Genomic DNA, 27212 nt, shown 5'->3' on the forward strand with positions numbered 1-27212 from the left:
AACAGAGGCTAGGGACACCGTCCATGCACATCCTGGCTAATAGCCATTGATGGACCTATTCCTCCATGAATTTATCTAGTTTTTTTTCTAAACTCTACTATAGTCTTGGCCTTCATGACATTCTCCCGCAAGGAGTTTCACAAGTAAACTGCGTTGTGTGAAAAAATATTTCCTATTGTTTGTTTTAAACCTGCTGCCTATTCATTCATTTGGTGACCTCCTAGTTCTTGTGTTGTGAGGAGTAAGTAACAATTCCTTATCTATTTTCTCCACACCAGTCATGATTTTATATACCTCTAGCATATCACCCCTTAATCATCTTTTTTCCAAACTAAAATGTCCCAGTCTCATTAATCTCTCCTCATATGGCAGATGCTTCATACCCCTAGGCCGTGTCTACACTAGCCCCAAACTTCAAAATGGCCATGCAAATGTTTACTAATGTAGGTAGTAGGCATCCTTCAGTCTGCATAGACTATGGATGGCGCCCTTTATAGTTTCAATTGAGGACTTCATTTACAGCGTCTACTGTGACTATGAAGACCCTCACGAGAGTGACAGTCCTTGCTACATCTCTTGCAGATGTGGTGGGTGTCTGGTGCTCTCTGTCCGCTCGCTTCTTCTCTGCTAGCTGTCTGATCCTCATCTCGCCCTTCTGAAGGCCCTTGTGTAACCCCTGCCTCCATCTGCTGCGGTCGTCTGCTAGTTCTTCCCAGTTGTCCAGCTCGATGTCTACCTCTCTGAGGTCTCTCTTGCAGACATCTTTGTAGCGCAACTGGGGGTGTCCAGGAGGTCTTTGGCAGAGGCTAGCTCACCATACAGGATGTCTTTTGGAATCCTTCCATCATTCATCCTGTGGACGTAGCCAAGCCAGCGGAGCCGACACTGCCTGAGGAGGGTGTGCATGGTTGGGATTCCAGCTAATGAAGCGCTGAAATACATATTCAGCTCTTCATTAGCATGCGGGCGGCCGCAGCACTTCGAAATTGAAGCGCCTTGCCGCCGCGTGGCTTGTCCCTACAGGGCTCCTTTCCGAAAGGACCCTGCCTACTTCGAAGTCCCCTTATTCCCATGATCAGATGGGAATAAGGGGACTTCGAAGTAGGCTGGGTCCTTTCGAAAAGGAGCCCTGTTGGGATGAGCCCCGTCAATTTCGAAGGGCGGTGGCTGCCTGCATGCTAATGAAGCGCTGAATCTGCATTGCAGCCCTTCATTAGTAAACTTCGAAATGGCCATTTGTGTGACCCTTGCGGAATTTGGGGCTAGTGTAGACACAGCCCAAGTTCCAAACTTTGCAATTTCACTGCCATAAACGGTGCAACGACTTAGGTAGGTCATCTGCACAGCAGGACGCCGACAGCTGCAAGCCTGAGGCTGCGGACGCTGTGCGGCGGAATCAGGCGCTGGGACAGCTCCACCTCGCACAGCATTGCTGAAAAGTTGGTGGGGCGCGCAGCAGAAACTCTCGTGTCACCCTGGGGTGGAGGAGCCCAGGGCGGGCAGTCCGCTCGCACGGGTACCGCTCCCACGCCCGGCGGTGTCAGGGCTGCCCTTCACACACAGCGAGCGACTGCTCCGCCTGAGAACCAGTGCCACGGCCCCGCCCGCTGCCAGCCCATGCCGTGCTCCCCTCCCACCCAGCCGCAGCTTACCCGGACTGCTCCCCGCTGCCGCCACATCCACCTGCCCCGCCAAGCTACCCGCTGCCGCAGCCAGGCGGCACCCTTGCTACCTGCGCCGGCAGCGCCGCCCGCTTGCCGGGACTAGCAGAGAACCCCCGCCCGCAGCTGAGACACGAGAGCAGCTACGGCTCCTGCGCACTGAGCCTTATTTGCATGTTCCCACCTCTACACAGCCCTGATTGGCGCACTCTGAGAGCGGGAGGTGAGGATTGGCTAAGGTGCCTGTCACCGTACTGAGCCCGAGTCCCCTCGGCCGGGGTCGGCTTTGTCCTCGTACCCCTCGCGGACGGGGGCGGCGCAGGACTGAGCCGGCCGGCCGCGGCCTGCGAGAGCAGCGCGAGGGTGAGCCCCGCCCGCCGGCAGGTGAGCGAGACCCGCCCCGCCAGGGCAGGACTCCGGGCGCGCCGCCGGCCCCGTCGGACGCTGCCCGCGCGAGGGAAGCGCTGCCCGCGCCGAGGCCCCCGCAGGCCCCAGCGTCCTGCGGGCTGGACTGGGCTGGGCTGGGCTCGGGCGGCCGCAGGGCGAGTCGGGCGCGGCTGGGCGGCTGCTGGGGGCGCACAGGACAGCGCTGGTTCCGCACGTGAGTGGAGAGACTCGAGGGGGCTGTGCCCGAGCCCCCGCCCCGCACGCTGCTGCTGCACCGCTCGGGCTGGCTCCCCGGGCTGTGCCACAGCCCCCTCCCCCGGCCTGGCCAGCCCCTTTCGGCGCCTGCGGCTTGGGTGGGGGTTTAAGGTCCTGGGGCTCTGGCGGGTGCCACAGGCCCTTTAGCGCTGCCGGGACCCAGGGCAGTTCTCTCCTTTGCCCCCCACCCCCCCGGTGACCAGCCAGCGCACTCGAGCGCGCCCGAGACCCCTGGCAGGGGCACTGCCCGAGAACTCCTGCTGAGACCTCTTCCCCATAGCGTAACTTCCCCCACCCCGGGACCCCTTGTTGAGTCCTCTCTCCCATCCCCCACGTCCTTCTTTCTGTGCCTTCCTCTCCCCCTGGCTGAGAGCCCTGCCCCAGAGCTGATATGCTCCTGCCCCCTTGCCAAGACCACTGCCTTTGCACTAGGCATGTCAAACTCAAGCCTACTGAGGGCTGCACAAATGAAAACTGGTAGCTTTCAGAGCCACCAGAGAAAATGTACTTCTGTCAGAAAGTCATAATTGTTCATTTTTCTAGATTATGTTTTAGGTGTATATTATAATATGTTTTTTCAGGTCTTGTTTGAATATAATACACTAATTTTAATTGAGAATAAAATACTTAATATGAATTTTATTGTTCATAAACTTTAAAAAAAGACACACCTAGCAGTGAGGGAAGATAGAAATAGAAAACACTGATGATAAAGCAGACCAGGGAGAAAAGCCAAAACATGCCTAAGAAAGAAAGGACAGGTGGTTTTGCAGTGAACATGCAAAGCCAGGCCTCAGGACACCTGTGTTCTATGGCTAGTTCTGCATTTTCTGTGCTGTCAGTTTCATCATCTCTAAAGATGAGGATTACCTACCACGCAGGAAAGTCATGAGTTACCAACATGAATAATGACTGGACTTTGAGATTTGTGGCTGGAGGGAACAACAGCAAGAGTTAATTTAAGTAAGTTGTATCTGAGGGGCATGGAGCTGTACAGACTGAGAGAATGAAGATTAGGGCTGAGAGAAAATGATCACCATCAGCTCTGTGGTGGAACACCCCTGGTGTTGTGTCACTAAGGGTGTACTTAGGTGGGAACATCTCCCTTGTACAGGGTTTGCTTTGTCAATCATAGTGACCAGGTCTAAATGATGCTTTGGCTGATTTTATGTTTTCTCCTCTCACCTTTGTGCAGAGTGGGTACAACACAGTGAAACCCCTCCCCTGCCCGAAGAGCAGCCTGTCTCCCTATCCCTATATGGTGATTAGAGATTCCCCTTTTTCCCCCATCTCCTTTCAGTGGGCCATAGAAGACATCATGTTTCAACATTTTCTTTCCTGCATAGGAGAAGCAGGGAGAGAGGAAGGGGGTTCTGGGTGGGACTGGGTGGTCCCCAGTAGGGGAACAGGTAGTGGGGAGAGAGATCAGGTCAGGATATCACAGATTCTGTGGCTATTGTTTGGAGTGTGGAAAGGAGAGACATTGTACTGCCCTCCCTGTCCGAGGCCCCCTTGCCTTCCAGTTTACACTGCACTTGCCCCTGCCCCCCGCCCTCAATTTCTCAGTATTTCCTTCTCAGACATGCTGGGATTTATACTGCAATCCCCCATAGCGCTGTGTTCTTCCCCACTGTCAGACTGTTTGGGGGTTGCATTCCCCCCACTGCAGTGCAGCCCCTATTGCACCACCCTCTGGCCGCTTCAGGCCTGCACTGCTCCCCATTATGGTGCAGCCCTCATTGCACTGCCACCTGTTGCAGTGCCCCCTCAGGCTCCTTGAGGCTTACACTGCCCCCCCCATGCACTATCCCCCAGAGGCTTGCACTTCCTCCAGGCCACCTGAGGCTTGCACTCCCCCCATAAATTCTCCCATGTTACTCTGCTTCATGTTCCTCATCTGCCCCTTGCTTTGGCACCCACTGGCTCTCTACCCACAACTGCACCAGGCAGGCACCCCTCTCCACCTTGGCCCACATGGGTTTCACTGCGCCTACTCCCTCTCCATATAACTGCCTTGTGCTCCTCTGCTGCTTGCTCCATCCCCTGTGGTTCCCTACCTGCAGCTGCTACAAGCATGTGCCCCTCTCCTGCTCAGCCCATGTGGGTTTCACAGTCCCTCTTCTTAGAGTGGTCACATACCTTTCTCTGGCACATACGAGCAGCAGGCGCTGGGGCAAACACCAATCCCGGCTCCTCAGGCTGTCCATGTCCATCCAGCGCATGTGTATTAAAACTCAGGGAGTTGAAGGGGTTTTAATATTCATCTGCTGGACACGGACAGCCTGAGGATCTGGAATTGTTGTTTGTCCCACTCCCTGCTGCTTGTGTGTGCCAGAGAAGGTGTGTGACCAGGTGGGCCACACTTAGACGTTTTAACAACATCTAGTTTTGGGTTGCAAAAAAAGTCAGTTGGGCCACAAGCTGGACACGGCCGCTCTGTTCCCTGATACCTGCCTACACCCATATCACAAAGACCCGGCTGCCCTGCCTCCAAGTCGCTGTCACCCCTCGTTGAGCTCCTCACTCATGCCCCAAGCGCTCCTGTCTCTTCACCAAGACACCTTCCCTGCACTCTCCCGTCACCAAGAGCCCTCCCCATACCCAACACGTCTGCTCCCTTGCTGTGAGACTTCTCTGAGTCCCTGCCCCTACATTCAGATGCCCTCCTGCTCCCTCACCAAGACCCTGCTCCATGCCTTGGCACCCTCCCAACCTCTTTCCTCCACAGCCTCTTGACCCCTTGCTGAGATCCTCACTCCAGTAGAGGTGAGACCCAGAATTTCATCCACAATCACTTTTGTGTGTGTAACAAGTAAGGCCCATCCCTAAGATACCCCCATTTCTGTTACTCTCCCTCATCCCAAAGTCAGGTGAGACTCAGAACCTTGCCCCCGCCCCCAGTCCACAAGATCTTCCCCACCTCATCTCTGTCACATCTAGCTGGAACAGCTGAGGTGTTGCAATCCTCCTGCCTATCCCATCCCTGCCTGTGTGTCTTACTCTTTTTCACACATGGTTCAGATGAGACCTAGGAATCCTGTTCTCTGCCCTCACCATTGATGTTTCCCTCTTTCTCCAGGATTGGAAGGATCCAGGACATCTGCTCATTTCTGCCACTGGCACCGGGCATCCCCAGGACTGCATATCTGTAGGACACACAGTAAACAGGTGAAAGCATAGCCTTGACCTTTGTAGAGATTTGAATCGCCTATCTCTGTAATACATACCTAGCGGTATGCAAGCCTGGGTCCCAATCGGGAGTGTTCTGACTCCATTTCCAGCTTCCTGCTCTCCCACTCCTACATGATTGGTTAGATCTTGGGGACACCCTTGAAGAAATCCTGGAGTTACATGCTGAGGATGGTGAGATGGTTACCCTCTCTAAAACAAGTCAGCCTTATCAGAGAGGTAGCTGAGTTAGTCTGTATCTTCAAAAACATCAAGAAGTCCTGTGGTGCCTTGGGAGGCAGGCCTGTCCTTGCCTACAGACAGCCTGCCAACCTTAAACAAGTTCTCACCAGCAACTATAGACTACAACACAGTAACTGTAAACCTGGAACCAATCCCTGCAACAAACCTCACTGTCAACTCTGCTCACATATCTACGCCAGCGATATCATCACTGGACCTAACATCAACCACACCGTCAGGGGCTCTTTCATCTGAACATCTACTAATATAATGTATGCCATCATGTGCCAGCAGTGCCCCACAGCAATTTACATTGGCCAAACTGGACAGTCTCTATGTAAAAGAATAAATGGACATAAATCAGACATCAGGAACGGTAACATACAAAAACCTGTAGGAGAACACTTCAGTCTCCCTGGACACTCAGTAACAGATTTAAAAGTAGCTGTCCTACAACAAAAAAAATGCAAAAATAAACTGCAAAGAGAAATTTCAGAGCTGATTCATTTGCAAATTTGACTCCATCAGCCAAGGACTGAACAGAGACTGGGAGTGGTTGGCCCATTACAAAAGCAGTTTCTCTGCTCTTGATGTCACACCTCCACATTAGCTACTGTTAATGGGCCACATCCCCTCTGATTGAACTGACTTTCTCTTCTCTTGATGTTCACAACTCCGTATTAAATGCCAATAATTGGCCACATCCACCCTGACTGAATAGACCTTGTCAGCTCTGGCCTTCCCCTTTACTGAGACTTCCTCTCTAAATCCTCCTCTGAAAACCCCCCAACTCATGCATCTGATGAGGCAGGTCTTTGCCCACAAAAGCTTATGCTCCTAAGTATCTGTTAGTCTGTAAGGTGCCACAGGACTTCTTGTTTGTTTGCTAGCCCTTGGGATCCTTTTCCTCCCCTGGAACTTGTCAGACCTGGAAACACTTCCACATTGTCTCTCCTCTCCCATCCCATTCTGTGGAATAGAATATAATAGAATAATCTCCCACCCCCATGGTGTATATATGTTTAGCTGGATCCCCTGAGACTGGTAGGACAGATAGAAGTGGGGGTGGAGCTGGGTTTTCTCTTCAATATGTGCCTTCCCTAGAGCGTGACTGGGGTAAATCAGTGTCCTCATCACCATCATATTCCCATGAGTGCATCTGTGGGTCTATTTTTAGTATTGACATTTTCCTCCTTTGCAAATACTGCAACATTTTTTGAAAAACAGAATGATGAAAACTTGTCTATCAGGCTTGGGCTTTGATCCTGACCCTGGGTCCTAGCAAGTGTAAGCCAGCCCTGGCAACCTTATCGTGGCTACAGTTTGAGAACTGCTGATCTATATCATTGATGTCTCCTGCTCTAGATTTGATGCCCAGTCTAAGACACAAATCACCTTATTCAGTGTTACCTTCATGGATTAGGGAATCAGAAACCTTTATAGCTGTTTAATTTTCTATGGTAGTAATATAAGTAACTTCTATACATTTTTCCTCCCCTTTAAGAAGCTTACTACAAGGCTGTACATATTTTAAAGTTTGGGCTAAATAGAAAAGTGTTTGCATTTTCATTGACGCAGTGTGTTAGAAAGAAAGTAGATGATGTAGGAATGAAAATTTGTTTTGGGAAGAGAGATTTGCAATATTGATAGTTGGCATCTCTCTCCTACAGTGATAAATGCTTGAGAGAGATGGACAATTAACTAGGACTGTTCATTCTCTGCATTGCTGTATCAGAAACTAGAGTTGGAATTTCAGCATTTTGACAGTTTCACGAGGAGGGTGTGATGAAGTCTTGGAAGTGGAGGTGGGTTTTGGGTTGTAGGCTTTAAAGGATGTACTTTTTCAGAAAGACATGTATAATGAGGGCTGCCCTTGTAAACTGCTTCCCTGCTGATCAGGATATGGAGAGGGTACATGGAAAGCACCTAGACAAGTGTAGCAGAGGATGCTTTGTGAGATAATTTGAGAAACTGATCATGTGTTGTTTGGGTGACACTCTGTATAAATACAGTTTAGGACCTTGTTTGAGAGAGCTCTTCTAATTGCATTTTATAAAAGTCTGTTCTTTTTGGTGTCAGGGAATATGGATGATTAATGTTTTGACATATAACAAAGATGATTAAAGTCGAACTATGTAACTGAAGACCAAAATGTTCCTTTTGAATGTAGTTGTTGTCGTTATAGATAGAACTGAAACCAATGAAATGGAACAAATGCAGACTGTTGTCTTTATTAAAATGTATTTACTAACCTATAGAAAAATCCATTCTTTGTCCCAAAGAAATTACAATTGAAGATGCTTATTAATCAAAACTGGATTTGCTTTCATACTAAATATTGACAACAGGATTAAAAGTTTTTTTTGGTATGTGAAAAAAAGTAACATGAATATGAGAAGGAATGGTATATGTACAGTTTTTTCCACTGTTGCTGAAATTTTTGCATCTCATGGTAGTATCAGTTTGAATAACAATTTAACAGGACATTATCAACTTGATTATATTTTGTAAACATGTTTCATTTACCTGTGATAAATGTGTTTGCTGTAGATCATGAACAATGATGAATTCTAGCAATCCAATTTACTTTTCATTGTTTTATGTTCTTAGTTTACTTGTATTTCACTATGTTAAGTAACGTAAATCTATTAATTTACTTTGAGTTTTGCTTACACAGGTTGAACCTCCCTGGTCTGGCACCCTCAAGGTTGCTGGACCAGGGTACGTCAATGCTAGTCCCAGCGACTCCGAGAGATTCTGGGGATCTGCTGCTGGACATTGGGGCTCCACTCCCCTATGCTCTTCCAGTTGGCTAAGTCATTGCTGCCCATCCCCAGGGTGCCAAGGCCCTGCTTTTGTTCCCCAAAGCATTGGGACCCTGCTGTCAGCCCCTGGGGCACCAAACCTCTACTCACCTGTCCTGCTGGGCTCTCTTCTTCTTTGGTCCTGCAACACTCCTGGCCCCAGCCTGCTGGATTTTCGCAGTGGAAAATGTTTCTCACCAACAATGCCAGACCAGAGGTGTTGCCAGACTATGGAAGTCCAGATTAGGCAGACCCAACCTGTAATCAGTTTCGCTTTTAAGTGGCAGGCTCTTCAAATAACAGGGACCTACTGTTCAGCCTTTAAATGGCAAAGCTTCGCATCTTTCTTTCTTTTTCTTTCTTTCTTCATAAAGCTGTTATAAGTGGGATTATTAATGAGTTTTAAAAGTATCACCAGTGTTTGGACGGTACATAGCGGTCAAACAGTTTAAATTTCAGCACTACACCTCAGAAAGGTTGCTGACCTCTGGTATAGTATATGCATATAATAATAATGTATTTCCAATAAATATGGAGTTTTGCCTTGTCCCACTGAAAAAGATCTCATGTAATTCTTTAGGGTACAACAGACTCTGCTAATCAGGTGGGTGGCACCTGAACATTTCCTAGGCAGCCAGGCAAGCTCTCCATTTACAGGGAACACTGGTGGTTAAGGTGGTGCCTAATGCTGAGTTGCTTTAAGGAGCCTGTCTTGTTCACTTCTGGGTAACCAGTGAATTATCACAATGTCTGTTTTGTGCTGGCTTGGCAAATCTTAATACTGGACTAGCCACCAGCTTTGGGGAGTGACTGCCCCATTCTTTGTAGTTTGGCACTAATTGAACAATCTCGTCAGACTCCCTTTGGGCTTCAATCACAAAAGTTCACAAAAATAAGGGGTTTTATTAACACCTTACCCTTTACTGGGCCACGGGTGCACATTATCTATAAAACGAATCTTCATAAAATCTTGTTCTTCCCTGAAAAGTGTATCAACCTGGCCAAAAAGAATGCTAGGCTAAAATATAAGCACACGCCTGGATTAATCACTGCAGCAGGGGGCTCAGCTGCTCTTCCTGCTGAGCAGCAACTTTGACTGTAAGCCAGAGAGCTGTCACTTAAGCTTTCCTCCTCCCACCCCCTTCAGTTCGTTTGCTTGCCTGTTGCAGCACAAAGCTTGGCCACTCTCCCTGCCAAGCAATGACTGTGTAAGCCAGAATAGTAACAGAGAGAGAGCCATGATAGTCTATATACTCTCAAAACAAAAAAGCAGTCCAGTAGCACTTGAAAGACTAACAAAATAATTTATTAGGTGGTGAGTTTTGTGGGATAGACCCACTCCTTCAGACCACAGCCATACCAGAACAGGCTCAATATTTATGGCACAGAGAACCAAAAATAGTTATCCAGCTTGACAAATGAGAAAAATTGTAATCAAGGTGGGCAAATCAGAAGAGGGGTAGTAGGAGGGGGGAATTTAAGAGTCAGATAAAACAAAGTGTAAGCCAGAGTGCAGTATGGGGGAGGAGGAGTGGGGCTGAGCTCCCTCTGGTGCACCATTGAAAATCAGCACACAAGGCAGGGATTGCTGACCTATGGTCTAAACTTTCCCTCTGCTCTTTTGGTTGCAAAAGATTTCTGGATTCCAGCATCAGGTGACATGGTCACCTTTCTTGGGCCGTGTCTACGGTAGCCAAAAACTTCGAAATGGCCATGAAAATGGCCATTTTGAAGTTTACTAATGAAGTGCTCAAATACATATTCAGCGCTTCCTTAGCATGCGGTGGCCACGGCACTTCGAAAATGATGCGGCTCGCCGCTGCGTGGCTCGTTCAGACGGGGCTCCTTTTCGAAAGGCCCCTTCCTACTTCGAAGTCCCCTTATTCCTATGAGCAGATGGGAATAAAGGGACTTCGAAGTAGGCGGTGTCCTTTCGAAAAGGAGCCCCGTCTGGACGAACCGCATGGCGGCGAGCCACGTCAATTTCGAAGTGCCGTGGCCGCCCACATGCTAATGAAGTGCTGAATATGTATTTCAGCGATTCATTAGTAAACTTTGAAATGGCCATTTGCATGGCAATTTCGAAGTTTTTGGCTAGTGTAGACATAGCCTTGGTAGGACCCACTATAGCCCCTTCTCCTAGGCTTACAGGAAAAAAAAGTCCATTCATAGTGCATTGTTCTGAGTATTGGGCCATTAAGTTCTTTGAGTATTACTAATGGCCTTCACTTAGCATGACTGCATTAGTAACACAGATAACAAGAAATCCTTTTTAGAACTGTAAAAACTAGTAAATTTAAGTTTTCATGGGTAAGACACAGTTCTTCAGAAATCTCATGACCTAATAAAAAGGGCTACAGGACTGCTTGTTGTTTGTGAAGCTACAGACTAACACAGCTACCCCTCTGAGACTACTTAATAACAAAATTTTATGCTTCATATTTCTAATTTCAAATACAGGAATGATGCATGTATACAAATGGGATAATTGCATTCAGCAGATTACAGCCTTTCCAATGATCTCCAGTACAATCTCTCACACAAAGCATAGTCCTTTTATCTCTCATTCCTAAACATGGTCCTCTAAAGAATATATAATGCCACATGACATGTAGTAAAAGTTTTTGCAAACATTAACTTGCACCCAGGTCGCTTGTCTTTTGGCAGGGTATTTCATCCAAATGTAAATGGAAAGCCAAGTGGTCTATGTTCTTTATGGCTGTCTTCCTATAACGTGTGACAAATGATGCTGGTGGGCACACACGCTTTGATTAAATTCTGGCAGAATGTTCCTGAATATGTATATTGCATGTCTTACCTTGCTGGCAGAGCAGCCTGGCCTAGCTACCCTAATATAGTGTCTGTCTGTGGTAGTTAAGTTTTTATTTTAATAGTGCAAATGAGGAAGATTTGTCCCCTGGATGAACTATAGGATTCAGAATTTGCTCCTGGCTCTGTTGCCAGTATACTGCATGACCATGGACAAGTCACTCAACCTGTACCTGACTTGGCATCCACTTTCATGTGTATCCTCTGAGAGATGATGCATGATTTATTCATTTTTTTAAATAAAATTCTTCAGTGGAAGGTATCAAAGAAATGGAGGCTGGTTTGTAAAGTGTGAAAGATTTGGGGGAGAGAAGCAGGCAAGCAGGGGATGGCTGAAACCTCCCAGAGTTAGAGACAAATGGCTGTTTTCAGAGAGAAGATAGACAAACTTCAGTCACTACTCCACTGAAAGGAATAGGAGCTGTCCACTAGAGACAGCCTTAGCATTTTCCGGTTGGCCTGCAAAGCAATGGCTTCTCCCCGTTCCCATATACAAACAGGCCCATACTCAAGGGGACAGTGTTCTGGCAGGGGGGAAGGGGATGTTGGGGCCTTGTGGGAGGTGATGGTGGTGATCCAGTCTGTTTGGGAGGTGGGGGGACCAAATTGGGGGTGGCTGGAGGGGCAGCAGAGGGGAAGGGCCAGCTGCAGAGCTGAGGATGAGAGGAGCAGGGCAGGGTCCTCTCTATGGGTGTGGTGATCTCCATTTCTAAAATAAGCATGGACACCCCCGCAAATTTCTACGTACAGGAGTTCATACTCAAATTCAATACATTGATGCTTGGTATGAACAAAACCACAATTACGTCACACATTACAAGGACTGCTTCCCTTCCTTTGATGGTCGTACTTATCTCAGGCAAGACACTTAACATCCCCCACCCCCCCTCCTTCAGTTCTATGTATTTAATTTGACATGTTTTTCTTTTGACCTCTGTGCTATATAATTGGTTCTGGACTGGAAATTCTATAGGTCTGAAGAAGTGGGTCTGTCCCATGATATCTCATCACCTAATAAATCATTTTGTTAGTCTTTTAAGTGTTACATGACTGCTGTTTTGTTTTGTTAGAGTACAGACTAACACAGCTACCTGTCTGTTAATACCCTGGAGGTAAGCTTGTGAAGCAGTGGGTGAGATTGTACAGTTGTTGCCTGCACAGAATTGTCTGTCACTCCCACACTCTAGGGGTACACACTTTTACCTGTTCACGAGGGCTCAAGGTGTAGCCCTGTTAATTTAAATACCCATTCTTATCCAATTCCTAGAGCTCAGGGCATAACTTCCTGTGAGTTTGCCCTGCCTTTTTATCAGTGAAAGAGCCTTACACAGTAATATCCTTACTCTCAATTGATTAACAATTACCAAGCAAGCTTTCACTGCCTAAGTACACAGTGCCATGTTCACCAAGGCAGGCAAACTTCCCCTGCGGACTGGGCAAAGTCAGTTTAGTCTGGATTCTGGTTGTTGCAGGTGGTGCAGGGGCTATTTGGAAGCTTTGATCTTAGGCTGTGTCTTGGAGGTGTATTCTTCCGGCTCTTTCCTCCTTATTCTTTCTGATCCTTGTTTTCTTTTCTGGTGGTGGTCTTCCTGGACTCCAGTTTATATAGTGAATCTATATTGACCAGTTATTTTACGAACCAGTACTGTAACAGAATTACCTAACCAGTCATTGCTCGCCACTGTATTCGATTTACATGTAGCAAAATTGAAAGGGGTCCCGTCATTTCCATCAAGTTAGGAGTTCAGCATCATGGCAGGCTCTATGATGAGGTACAGAGAAGTCATATACCTAGACTTCAGCAGAGCTTTTGATACAGTATCCCACAACATTCTTGCCTATAAATTGAGGAAGTATGGATTGGATCCATTGACTATAAGATGGATGGAAAGCTGGCTTGACGGTTGGGTCCAACAGCTCGTAGTCAATGGCTCAATATCTGGATGGCGGTCGGTTTCAAGCGGAATGCCCCAAGGCTTGGTTCTGGGGCAGGTGGTGTTCAACATCTTTTATTAATGACGTGGATGATGGACTGTATTGCACCCTCAGCAAGTTTGCAGATGATGCTAGGCTAGGGGGGAGGCAGATACACTGGAGGGTAGAGCTAGGATCTGGAGTGACCTGGGTAAATTGGAGGACTGGGCCAAAACAAATCTGGTGTAGTTCAACAAGGGGAAGTGTAGAGTTCTGTGCTTGGGACAGAAGAACCCCAAGCATTGTTATAGGCTGGGGACTGACTGGTTGAGCAGCTGTACAGCGGAAAGGGACCTAGGGGTTATGGTGGATGAAAGGATGGCTATGAGTAAACAGTGTGCTCTTGTCGCAGAGACGGCTAATGGCATATTAAGGTGCATAAGGGGGAGCATTTTGAGCAGATCTAGAGAAGTGGTTGTTCCCCTTTATTCAGCACTTGTGAGGCCCCATCTGGAATATTGTGTCCAGTTTTGGGCCCCCCAGTATAAAAAGGATGAGGATTTGCTGGAGCAGGTTCAGCAAAGGGCAACAAAAATGATTCGGGGCTGGAGCACATGACCTGTGAGGAGAGGCTAAGGGATTTAGGCTTTACTGAAGAAAAAATTGTGTGTGTGTGTGATTTGATAGCAGCCTTCAACTTCCTGAAGGGGTTCTCTAACGAGGATGGAGAGGAATTGTTCTCGGTTGTGATAGATGGCAGAACAAAGAGCAATGGTCTGAAGTTGCAGAATGAGAGGAGTAGATTGGATATTAGGAAAAACTACTTCACTAGGAGGGTGGTGAAGCACTGGAATGCGTTGCCTAGAGAGGTGGTGGATTCTCCATCCCTTGAGGTTTTTAAGTCCCAGCTTGACAAGGTCCTGGCTGGGATGACTTAATTGGGATTGATCCTGCTTGAAGCAGGGGGCTGGACTAGGTGACCTCCTGAGGTCCCTTCTAGCCCTATGATTCTGTGATCATCTGGTCTGCTGCCACCACTCTGGACCAGGCCTCTGTCACATCTGCACCTGTGTCCCAGAACCCCATGACCTTCCTCCCATCCACCTCGAAGTGTAGGAGGCACTCGTTTTGTAAAGGTGGTCCTTCCCTCAGACTGTAACTGAGCCTTATGCATCTGGGCTTCCTGAGAAACTGGCCTGTGGATCTGGCTCCTCCCTAGCTGAGGATGCACTATCAGCCCCTCCCACCTGGGGAGCCAGCCCATCTGGCAGTGGGACCCCACCCAGTTGACCCTATGAGGGTTCTGCCTGCTTGACCTGTGTGGGAACTTGGAACACTGGGCCGTCTATGACCCTTCTTTCTGTAACAATAACAGATCAGGTTTCATGGGTCCCTCGGATTGGCTGGCCTGCTCTGGCATTGTCTGTGTCCCTCGGGGTGGAAGGGGTTTACCGCACTACCCCTGCCGGGGGGCCCAGGGAAACTCTTCTGCACCACTGTGTCCCTGTCCCTCTGGTGCTCCCCATCACTGCTGGGGTGGCTATCTGTAAATTCATCAGCCAGCTGCCCTGCGGTTGTGGGCTTGTTGGCTTCTGGTCCATGAGCCACGTTCTCAGATCAGGTGGGCAGTTTATGCAGCTGCTCCAGTACCAGCAGACCAACCACTTGTTCTATGGTCTGGACCTGTGCCATGTCTGTCCACTTGCTGGTGTACTGCTCCAGCTACTGCACCAGCTCCTGGTAAGTTTCCTCAGGGGCTTTCTGCGCACTGGAGAAGTTTGTCTGATAAGCTTCAAGGGTCAGCCCAAGCTTACGTACCAGGGCCCTTTTGAATATCTCATAGTCCCCTGCTTGTAACCCATCCATCTGGCTGTACATCCCTTTTGTTTTGGGATCCAGGAAGGGACTGAGATACAACAGCCACTCTGCGGGATCAATCTCATTCAGAATACAGGCCTTCTCAAAGGCAGTGAGGAAAGCATCTAAGTCTTCCCCCTCCTTAAATGGGGCCAGGGCGTTCACATCAAAGCTCCATGCAGTCCAGTGCCCCTGCCCCATTTTGACTCACCACTAAAAGAGCTTCTTTAACCCACAATTTTGCCATTGCATGCTTGTGTTGCCTCTCTCTCTCCCTCCCCTGATGGATTTTCTTCTGTTCTTGGCATTCCTGCTCCTCCAGCTCTTTTAGCCTTAGTTCAATATTCAGATGCTTCAGCTCCATGGAGGAGGTGCTGAGCAGGGAGGAACTGTGACTGGCCATGTGGATTCCAGCAGCCCTTAAGTTTATCTGGCTGCTGCCAGCCCCTTCCTGATCATCAGGTGGGCGGGGATCTGGAATATCCCCAAGTAACTCCAAGGAGCAATCATTTTCTTCCAGCTGGACAATGAGCTGGGCTTTGGTGGATTTACCACTGGGAAGCCTCTCTCCGTGAATAACCAGACAATGTCCATTTTAAGGAGCCAATAATATGCCATAGCTGCTGTTCATGGAGGCCCCTTCAGTGTGCCATCCTCCTTGTGGCTCTCTCCTCTTGGAGGTTAGGCTGTAGGCCCCTCAGCCTCTGGGTACTGCACCACACTACCCTTCAGTATGCCTGGACATTGCCAGCTGCCCTTCTTTTATGTGTGCCCCAGCCACTTATTGTTAGACATTACATCCACAGGGTGCAGTACATCCCACCGCTGCCAGCAGATGTAACAGGGTTGAGGGATCCCCAGGCTCTGTACCCCATCCACAGCCAGGAGTGTGTCTGTCTCAGCAGGTGGAGGAGAAGGTTTATTAGGTGGCAGGAATACAGCATGGTACAGACTCATCAGTACAGCAAACAGAAGTGGTCTGTCTTATCCATGCTGTGGGGAGGAGATCCCCCAGAGGGACCCCATGCCTCGGGATCCTGCCTGGGGCCCTGCCTGCTTTGTTCCTCTTCAGCCTCCTGACAACTTCTCCTAACTGCTCATCTTCTAATTTAAAAAACAGCCAGGCTCAACCTCTCTCTTTGTCTGGGTCCCAGCTGAGTAGAGGTCTTACCTGGTTGCCTTTGTTACAAATGGTTGGGCCTAGTCACCAAGTTTACAGACAGCAGGAATTCCACCCCCCCATGTAAGCTGCTCATTCACACGCACGCACGCATCCCCCACTTAGTCACATCTGGAACAGGTGCAATGTAAAGAAAGATTAAAAAGTCTGGGCCATTTCATCTTAGAAAAAAGGAAGACTAAGTGGGGATACAGTAGAGGTCTATAAAATCATGACTGGTGTGGAAAAAGTGAGTAAGGAAAAATATTTACTTGTTCTCATGACAAAAAACTAGGGTTCAGCAAATGAAATTAGTGGGTAGCAGGTTTAAAACTAACACAAGGAAGTTTTTCTTCAAGCAGTGCATAGTAGGCCTGTGGAACTCCCTGCTGGGGAGGTTGTGAAGAGAATATTTTAACAGGGTTCAGAAAAGAACTAGACACATTCATGGAGGTTGGGTCCATCAATGGCTATTAGCCAGGATAGATAGGAATGGTGTCCCTGGCCTCTGTTTATCGCAGGTTGGAAGTGGATGTCAGGAGAGGGATCGCTTTGGTGATTGCCTGTTGTGTTCACTCCCTCTGGGGCATCTGGCATTAGCCTCTGTCAGCAGACAGGACACTGGGCTAGATGGACATTTGGTCTGACCAAGTGTGGCTGTTCTTATGTTCTATGTTTCTTGGGGTACTGAAACTGACTGCCAGCCAGATACTGATGACTGCCCCATGAGCCTGACAGTCTAGCCAGCTTTCTATCCAGTGTCCAGAACCTCCCGCAATCTTGACAGATTTCTATATATAATGCACAAAGGCTCTGCTATGATATCTTCCAAATCCCTCAGCACCGTCAGATGCATTAAGTCCAGTCTGCTCATAGGAATAAGGGGACTTCGAAGTAGGCGGGGTCCTTTCGAAAAGGAGCCCCGTCTGAACGAGCTGCGCGGTGGAGAGACACGTCAATTTTGAAGTGCCGCGGCCACCCGCATGCTAATGAAGCACTGAATATGTATTTGGGCACTTCATTAGTAAACTTCGAAATGGCCATTTGCATGGCCATTTCGAAGTTTGGGGCTAGTGTAGACACGGCCAGAGTGTAGCTTTTGCAGCCTTTCGCGCTGAATAATCATTTGTGCTACAGCGAGCTGATTCCATGAACCTTAGTCATTTTCTCTTCCGCTGCATATTGAAAAGTCATCTTCAAGTGTAATGCCTTGTTCTTCTTCGAGTGTCCCCGTGGATGCTCCACATTAGGTGTCAGGCTCGCCCGGCACCGCAGATCGGATCTTCCAAGCAGTTTCTGCCAGACCGCGCATGCGGCCAAGTTAGCGTATTCCATGGTTTTAGCTGTTTTTCTTTAAAGTTTTCAAGTTCTAAGTCTATTGTTAAGTTAGCCAGTTGTTATTTTCAAAAAAAAAAAAAAAAAACGAGAAACAACAAGCGGGCCGGAATTCAGTCCGGTCCGAGTAACAAGCGGAGCACCGGAGGCCAGGAGCCTAGGGCCATTAGCCCTCCTGCCGCGGCAGGCTATCCGAGAGGGGGAAAACAGCACAGAGAAGGTGCTAAGTACCCCATTAACAACTAAAAGACTCACCAACAATGTCCTCTTCAGGATTCAAGAAATGTGAGTCTCGCCGAGAGGCAATGCCAGCGTCTGATGGGCACAGTCACTGCATAAGTTGCCTTGGGGAGTCCCATCTCACGCAGAAATGCTCCTTCTGTGCAAAATTAACAGCCTGAGCAAGGAAGGACAGGGAGATGCGGCTTAAAATGCTGCTATTCGACAAGGCCCTCCAGCCAGACGTGCCGGAGCGGCCGCAGCAGGAGGGACCCTCCGGGGCCCATAAAAGGAAAGCCGCCTCCCTCACCCCATCAGCGCAAAAACGGAAGAAAGTCTCCCCAACCCGATCCCTGCCAGCAGCAACAGCGAGCGGGACGGGAGGAGCGCACAGCCCCCAGCCGCAGCAACAGCTGATCGGCGGCGGCACGGAGAGCCCCGTGGAGGTGGCTCAGCCTCCGATAATCAAACAGCCACCCCGCACCGCAGGCAGGGCGGCGGCTAAACAAGCGCCGGTATCGGCGGCACCACAGGCAGCGGCACCAACCCCCGGGGAACTGGGGGTGCAGAGTGCGCAGGCATGCAGCCTGCAGGCACCGGAGGACACCGCCCGGGCAGCACCGCCCATGAGCGTGCCGAGCGCGGCGCGGACGGGGCCGAGATCCCCTGCATGTCGGGGGCAGAGCCACCCCCCTCAGGGGAGGGGGAAGGCTGCACAGAAAACAAGGCACCGCAGCCCCTCTCCAGACAGGGCTGCAGAGTTGCTTTCTTTCAGCCCTCCGCTCATGCTGCAGACTCCAACTAGAAGGCAGGGGTCCCCCCTAGCCTACCTGGAGCCCCCGTCTCCATTTTTACAACCAGCCTCGCCCTGGCTTGGACCACCTTCACCCTTCTTGGGGTTTGAGCCGCTGGAGTACTATCACAAATCGCTCTCTCCAGTGTCCCAGGTCTCTCGACGATCTCGCTCCCCCAGACGCAGGGGGTATGCACCAAGGGAGTGGTCCAGGTCACCTTCCCAAGAACAGTGCCCATGCTGCCATGGTCGTCCCTATCACGCGGGGCATAGACACCACCGGCAGTCTACCAGGGAAAGATCCCCACAGACGGTCCCGTATCCCCGAGGGCAATCGCGAACGGGGACAGAGACTCAAGTATCTCAGGGGGAACTGGTTATGGAACCCCGAGATTTTCCCTTGCAAGCTTCCAGCGAGCGGATGTACCATTCCCAACAGGAACCGGAAGGGTCCAGAGGGGCGTATCCTAGTGGTTCCTCGTTCTCCTCCCCGGACGAGGCTACAGCCCTGGGGGACGTCCATCCTCCGGACGATCTCAAACAGTTTCAAGAGCTGTTTAAAAGGGTGGCCTTCACGCAAGGCATCCAGACAGCAGAGGTGCAAGAGAAACACCATAAGCTCCTGAAAAATCTGAGACCTCTGGCCTCCTCCAAAATAGCAATACCGCTTGACGAAGCAATCTTGGAGTCCGCCACTATGATATGGCAGACCCCTGCGACTATTCCGCCTGTCCACAAGAGAGCGGACAAGAAATACTTCGTGCCGGCGAAGGGCATGGAGTTCCTGTTCAGCCACCCACAAGCAAATTCCTTGGTGGTAGAGTCGTCACAACAAAGATCAAAGACATCTCAATTCAAGACAAGGGGAACGGACAAAGATGCCAAGAAGCTAGAGCTGTTCGGCAGAAAGGTCTACTGCTCCTCCACACTACTGTTGCGAATGGCAAATTACGCAGCGCATCTAGCGAACCACAATTTCGACAACTACACTAGGTTAACCTCCCTCATGGACTCGCTTCCAGAGGACAAGAAACTGGTGCTCAAGGCCATCGTGCAAGAAGGCTATGCGGCCTCGAGGACGGGAGTTCAGATCGCCCTGGATTTTGCGGACACAGCAGCACGCTCCACAGCTATGGCAGTGGTGATGCGAAGGGAGTCCTGGCTCCAGACTTCGGGTATACCGAGGGACCTGCAGGCAAAGATCGTCGATCTTCCCTTCGACTCGCAGAAGCTGTTTGCTGAATCAACTGACTCGGTCCTTCATTCCAATAAAGATTCAAGAGCCACATTTAGGACCCTGGGGATTTACACCCCTCCATACAGAAAGAAAAAGTACTACCCTCCACAAAGACGGTACCAGTACCAGCCACAGCGTCCCCAGTACCACAGGGGTTACGAGCAAGGGCGACATCAACAGCACCAGCAGTACAGAACTCCCAGGCAACATTCCCAACAGAGCCGTGCGTCCTCGGGGCAGGGCCAAAGGCTACAAGTTTGACACACAGATCCAGGGCTGCGCCATCACTACCATCGCACAAGGTCATCCGAAGCGGTTGTTCCACCATCGCCTCCGACCATTCTACGACCAGTGGCAAAGGATCACCCCAGACAAATGGGTGCTGGAGATCATAGCCATGGGGTACGCCATCCCCTTCCAGTCGCTCCCACCGCCACGACCTCCACCCAGGCCCCACCTCCAGGAGGCCCCCCATGTAGCGAGGCTGAAGCAGGAGGTAGACCATCTCATGCTCATAGGGGCAGTGGAAAGAGTGCCGGAGCAACTGCGAGGGAAAGGGTTCTACTCGAGGTACTTCCTCACAGAGAAAAAGCCAGGAGGCTGGAGGCCCATCTTAGATCTTCGAGGCCTCAACCGGTACTTGCGCAAGCAACGCTTTTGGATGATCACAATCGCCTCCATCCTTACGGCACTGGACGATGGAGATTGGTTCGCAGCCCTCGACTTACAAGACGCATATTTTCTCATAACTATCCATCCGGCTCACCGACGATTCCTCCGGTTCATGGTAGGCAAAGAACATTTTCAATACAAGGTCCTACCGTTTGGCCTGTCCTCGGCCCCCAGAGTCTTCACCAAGACCTTGGCAGTGGTGTCAGCCTACCTGCACAGACGGGGTATTTATATTCCCGTGTCTGGACGACTGCCTACTGAAAGGGGCCTCGAAGGAGGAGGTACTATGCACGATACGCGTCACAGCAGGCACATTCTTTTCGCTCGGCCTGGTTATCAATCTGGCAAAATCAAAGATAGACCCCACACAGGACATAGAGTTCATAGGGGCATGCATAAATTCTATTACAGCGAGAGTGTATCTACCAGAGACACGCTTTCGGGCCATCAGCTCCCTCGTGCAAGTCATCACCTTTAGCCCTACGGTGCCGGTTCTGACGTGCTTACAGCTGCTGGGCCACATGGCAGCAGCGACGTTCGTAGTACAGAACGCCAGGTTACACATGCGCAGCATGCAGCACTGGCTGGCGAGCGTATACAAACCGGCAGCACACACCGTTCACAGGGTGGTGTCGCCCACGAAAGAGGTGCGCAAATCTCTGCAATGGTGGATAAACCCCAAGAACTTGCTAACAGGGGTACCCTTCCACCAACCACAAATATCGGGTTTTCTTACTACAGATGCCTCCCTCATAGGGTGGGGAGCACACATGGGCGAAGAGGTGACGCAAGGACTGTGGTCCTCCACGGAGCAGTCACTGCACATAAATATACTGGAGCTCAGAGCAGTGTTCAACGCCTGCAGACGCTTTCGAGACCATATACAAGGCAAAGTAGTCGGGATCAGTACAGACAATACCTCCACCATGTTTTATATAAATCAGCAAGGAGGAGCTCGGTCCCGTGCCTTATGTGCGGAAGCAGTCCGGTTGTGGAACTGGTGCATCGCCAACAATATAATCTTGAAAGCCTCGTACTTACCAGGCGCTCACAGTGTGAAGGCAGACCAGCTGAGCAGGCGTTTCGCACTCACGCACGAGTGGCAGATCTGTCCCGATCTGCTACGACCGATTTTTCACATATGGGGCTTTCCCCAGATAGACCTGTTTGCCACTCAGCACAACAAGAAGTGCCCACGATTCTGCTCCAGGGCAGGACTGGGACGGGGGTCCCTGGGGGACGCATTCGCGATCTCCTGGAGGGGCCCCCTGCTTTACGCTTTTCCTCCCACAGTGCTGATCCACAAAGTCTTGCAGAAAGCCAGGAGGGAAGGAGCCCGAATGATCCTGATAGTCCCAATGTGGGATCGACAGCAATGGTTCCCCCTACTCCTGCGCATGTCGGACCGTCCACCGATGCCCCTTCCGGTGGTGCCGGATCTGCTCACGCAAGCCCAGGGGTCCATAGTGCATCCGCAGCCCCAAGGCCTGCGACTACAAGCGTGGTTAATCCATGGCTCAGCTCCCTAGAGAGCACATGTACGGAGGAAGTGCAACAAGTCCTAGAAAGTAGCAGGAGGACTTCCACCAGAAGACCTACAAGCAGAAATGGACTCGCTTCACGGCATGGTGTTCTACCAAACAGCTAGCCCGCCTTGCTGTGCCTATACCTGTAATATTAGAGTATCTACTGGACCTCAACAGAGGAGGAGTGTCACTATCCTCGTTAAAGGTCCACCTTGCCGCCATTTCGGCGTTCAGACACGAAGAGGAAGGGCACACGGTGTTCACCCATCCCATGGTTACCAGGTTCCTCAAAGGGTAGGTAAACCTATACCCCCCTCGGAAACCGCTTTCACCTTCGTGGAACTTGGACCTGGTGCTTAACGCGCTAACGGGACCACCGTTCAAGCCTTTAGCCACGGTTTCCCTCCGTCTCCTTACGAGAAAGACGACCTTTCTTCTCGCAATCACGTCAGCTCGCAGGGTGAGCGAGCTTGCGGCAGTTATGGCAACGCCACCCTGCACTGTTTTTTCCAAGGAGGCGGTAACCGTACGGCTGCATCCAGCCTTTGTTCTTAAAGTTTCTTCTGAGTTTCACATTAACGAACCTATTGTTTTACCCTCGTTTTATCCAAAGCCTCATAAGTCTAACAAAGAGGCGCACCTACACCTCCTGGGCATGAGGAGGGCGCTAGCCTTCTATATAGACAGGACCAAGACCTTCCGGAAAACGGATAGACTCCTAGTCTCTTTCGCTCCCAAATCGAAAGGAGAAGGTCTCTCTTCGCAGAGAATCTCGAAGCACATCGTATCTTGCATAAAAATGTGCTACGAACTCAAAAAGACTCCTCTACCGGCCACGCCCAGGGCTCATTCCACTAGGGCGGTGGCGGCATGAACAGCCTTTTTCAAGGGCGTTGCGCTAAAAGACATTTGCAGAGCGGCGACCTGGTCATCCTATGACACCTTCACCAAACATTACGCCCTTCACAGTGTATTCCAAGAGCATACCCGTCTCTCAACAGCGGTCCTCTCGGGGACAAGCTGCACATAATCCGATTACCCACCTCCTATCTTGGGTTTCTGCTGGGTAGTCACCTAATGTGGAGCACCCACGGGGACACTCGAAGAAGAAAGAAACGTTACTCACCGTAGTAACAGTGTTTCTTCGAGATGTGTCCCCGTGTGTACTCCACTACCCACCCATCCTCCCCGCTTCGGATCTCTGTTTAGTGTTTTGCAGGAGCATCCGAGGCGGTTGGTCAAGGAACTGGCGGGGACCGCATCGCGCACGGGAGCGGTGCGCACCGGTGCATGTGCAGTCCGGCAGAAACTGCTTGGAAGATCCGATCTGCGGCGCCGGGCGAGTCCGACACCTAATGTGGAGCACCCACGGGGACACATCTCGAAGAACCACTGTTACTACAGTGAGTAACCTTTCTTTCTGGTTGAAGAATTAATGATTTTTATTTTTAAATTTGTACAGGACAGCCATGAAAGCAGCATAAAGGCTTTCTTTCATGCAGTTTGGATGAACATCTTTCCTCCATGAAAATCACAGATCTTTATTTTCTAAAAACTAATAAATTTCCTGGTTAATTCACAAAGAGAAACACTCATTGAAAAGCACTTCCGATGATTAAATAACCATGTTCCTCTTTTGGATTGATATCAGTGCATATGGGAATGATGAAGAAAATATCACTTTATAAAAGTGTAAAGTGAAAGATCTTTTGATTTTAGTTCCCTCTGTGTCCTGTGTAATGTGCTGTACATCCTTTGGGAATACCAAAGGATGTTGAGCTGCTTCCCAAATTTTTTATCTTGGCAGAACATGAATTCCTGCTCTTCATCCATCAAAAATGTTGTTGTGTAAATCTGAATATTTTGTGATGTGATTTTAAAAATTATATTTACCTTACCCTTTTCAGGTACAGAGATCTTTGTTTAAAATGTGTTTTGTATAGTACATAGCATGGAAAATCTAGGCCCATTATAGTAAAAAGATTTGATATTAAAAAGGTATAAAATAAAAATAATTGCCATTGGTTATTTTTGACTCTAGATTTTTAGTACTCCGGTAAATATGAAAGGATTGTAAATTCCAAGTTGTGAATGTTGAATTATATATCATATAAAATTGAAGTATTATGGAATTTAAGGTGGCCAACTTGGCTGTCTGAGATTTGTATTATGCCAGGAATAATCTGTTTTCAAAGATAACTGATTTTAAGCGCCATTGAGAACTAAATATACAAAAGAGCATGATCATGTATCTGACTTTGAAAAATACTTTTGCATGAAATGTATCTTTGTTTGACTTTTTCAGACATTAGTGTTCTGAGCGATATGTTGCAATGCCACTTTTGTTTCTGAATACCTGGATTTAAATTTGGAGACAAACATATAATATGGGTAAGTTCATCTAATTTTACTTGTTTTTTTAAAAAGTTTCTGTGCAGCTTGAAGGAATTTCCCTTTGAGACTGCATCTTTTAATTTCTGTTTAACTTCCTGATTTTTGTGTGGTTCCCTTTTCTGAAATTAAATGGTGCTGTGGTGTTTTCCCCACTTACAGGGATGTTAAATGTAATTACATTATGGTCACTATTACCAAGCGGTACAGCTATCTTCAACTCTTGGGCCAGATCCTATGTTCCACTTAGGACTAATTCAAGAGTTGCCTCTCCTAGGGTGACTATGCATCCCATATTAGGTGGCACGGTCCCATACCTGGGATGCCAAAAAGGCATCCCTACTTATTTTGTAAAAGGGACTAATTGTCCCATATTTGGGCCCTCCCCCACTGCTCTTTTCTGCCAGCAGCTGTGCCTGTGCAGCTGCTAGTGAGAGTCACTTCCCTGATCCTTGGGGAAACGGGGGGAGCGTGGGCAGCTGCTGCATGCCACCTGCTTCCCTGGGGTTTCCAGGGAGTGCCGGGGGCTGTTGCTGCTTCCCCAGGGTGGGCCTATGGCTGCCTCTTTCCCAAGGTTCCTGGGGAGGGCCAGCATCTGCTGCCTCTTTCCTGGCTCCCCAGGGGTTCGTGGAGCTGGGAGGAGCCAGATACCTACATCCCTCCCCGCCATATTTCTCTGTCCCGTATTTCAGACAGGGAGATATGATCCCCCTAGCCTCTCCTCTTGTGGGTTCTAAGACCAAGTGCTCCAAGAAGCAGTCATATAAAGTGTCAAGCAACTTTATATCTGTGTCCTGGACTGATGTGACACGTACCTAGTTAATATGGGGATATATGTAATCCCTCATTTTTGAGTTTTTTTTTTTTTTTAATTTTAATAGCCTCTGTAATCTCCCTGAGTATTTTGCAGTCACTAGCACCTGCCAGATTGGGTGACTGATAATATATCCCTACTCTTATATTCTTATTGTTGGAGCATGCTATCCATAGATATTCTATGATATTATTTGGTTCATTTAAGATTTTTCTTTTATTTGATTGTATACTTTCTTTTACACACATTGCCACTCCCAGACCGGCCCAATCTGTTCTGTGCTTCTGATAAATTTTGTTCCCTGGCATTACTGTGTCCCATTGATTATCCTCATTCCACCAAGTTTCTGTTATGCCTTTTATATCAATATCTTCATTTAATATAAGGCAATGTAGTTCACTCATTATGTAGAATTTGTATAGCGGCACTATGAAAAACTAGTCACTTTTTGTTAGTTAAGACCAAAGCAGACTGTGAAGAACCTCAAAAAGATCTCACAAAACTGAGTGATTGGGCAATAAAGTGGCAAATGAAATTTAATGTGGACAAATGTAAAGTAATGCACATAGGAAAAAAAACAAACAAACTCCAACTCTACATACAGTATGATGGGGGATAATTTAGTTACAACTAATCAGGAAAGTGATCTTGGAGTCAACGTGGATAGGTCTCTGAAAACATCCATGCAATGTGCAGCGGCAGTCAAACAAGCAAACAGGATGTTAGGAATCATTAAAAAAGCGATCAAGAATAAGATGGAGAGCATCTTACTGCCCTTATATAAAACAATGGTACACCCGCTTCTTGAATACTGCCTACAGATGTGGTCTCCTCCTCTCAAAAAAGATGTATTAGCATTAGAAAAGATTCAGAAAAAGGCAACTAAAATGAGTAGGAGTTTGGAATGCGTCCAATATGAAGAGAGATTAGAGACTAGGAGTGTTTATCTGAGAAAAGATGAGACTGAGGGGGTTACAATAGAGGTATATAAAATTAGGAGTGGTGTGGAGAAAGTGAATATGGAAAAATTATTTACTTGTTCCCATAGTATCAGAACTAGATGACACCAAATGAAAATTAATGGGCAGCAGGTTTAAAACAAATAAAAGGAAGTTCTTCGTCACACAGCCCACAGTCAACCTGTAGAATTCCTTTCCAGAGGAGACTGTGAAGGCTAGGACTATAACAGGGTTTAAAAAAGAGCTAGATACATTCATGGAGGTTAGGTCCATTAATGGCTATTAGTCAGGATGTGTAAGGAATAGTGTCCCTGGCCTCTGTTTGTGAGAAGCTGGAGATGTATGTCAAGAGAGAGATTGCTTGATAGTTACTTGTTTGGTCCACTCCCTCTGGGGCACCTCGCATTGGCCACTGTTGACAGACAAGATGCTTTCTTACTCACGTGATACTGGGCTGGTCTGACCCATACAGCTGCTGTTGTGTCTGTCTGAATCACTCACTCCTCTGCATCTGTCAGCTCCTTCCCCAGTCCCCCCCACCCTTAGTTTAAAACCTTCTCAACAGCTCATTTAATTTTAAGTGACAGGAATCTGATTCCATTTTGGTTTAGGTAGAGCCCAGCCTTTCTGTATAGGCTCCCTCTTTGCCTAATTTCTAATAAATCTAAACCCCACCTCCCTACACCATCATCTGATCTACACATTGAGACCCTACAGTTCTGCTTGTCTAAGTGGCTCTGTGTGTTGAAATGGAAGCATTTCAGAGAAAGCTACCAAAGAGGTCCTGGGCTTCAGTCTCTTACTTACCAGCCTAAGTTTGTGCTCTAGGACCTCCCTCACATCCTTTCCTATGTTACTGGTAACAAGATGTATCATGAAGAAGCGGGTCTGTCCTGCGAAAGCTTATCACCTGTTAGTCTTTAAAGTGCTAAATGACAGCTGTTCTGATTTGTTAGAATGCAGACTAAGATGGCTACCTCTCTGTTACA

General features: G+C 48.7%; 1 protein-coding gene across 3 annotated transcripts in view; it reads left to right on the top strand.

Moving 5' to 3' along the window:
* RALGPS1 (Ral GEF with PH domain and SH3 binding motif 1) overlaps positions 1–27212 on the top strand; it is a 445865-nt gene that overhangs the window by 44281 nt on the left and 374372 nt on the right. For 2 of the 3 annotated variants that reach the window (XM_075015700.1, XM_075015702.1), the window contains exons 1-3: positions 1999–2045; positions 5383–5471; positions 24365–24450. The exons of the other annotated variant lie outside the window; for it this stretch is intronic. The gene's annotated coding sequence lies outside the window, so the exon portion shown is untranslated. Of the gene's footprint in view, positions 1–1998; positions 2046–5382; positions 5472–24364; positions 24451–27212 lie in introns of those variants that run through there. 3 annotated transcript variants of the gene reach the window in all.

The sequence above is a fragment of the Carettochelys insculpta genome, chromosome 21 (genome assembly GCF_033958435.1).
Source record: "Carettochelys insculpta isolate YL-2023 chromosome 21, ASM3395843v1, whole genome shotgun sequence".
NCBI lineage: Eukaryota > Metazoa > Chordata > Testudines > Carettochelyidae > Carettochelys > Carettochelys insculpta.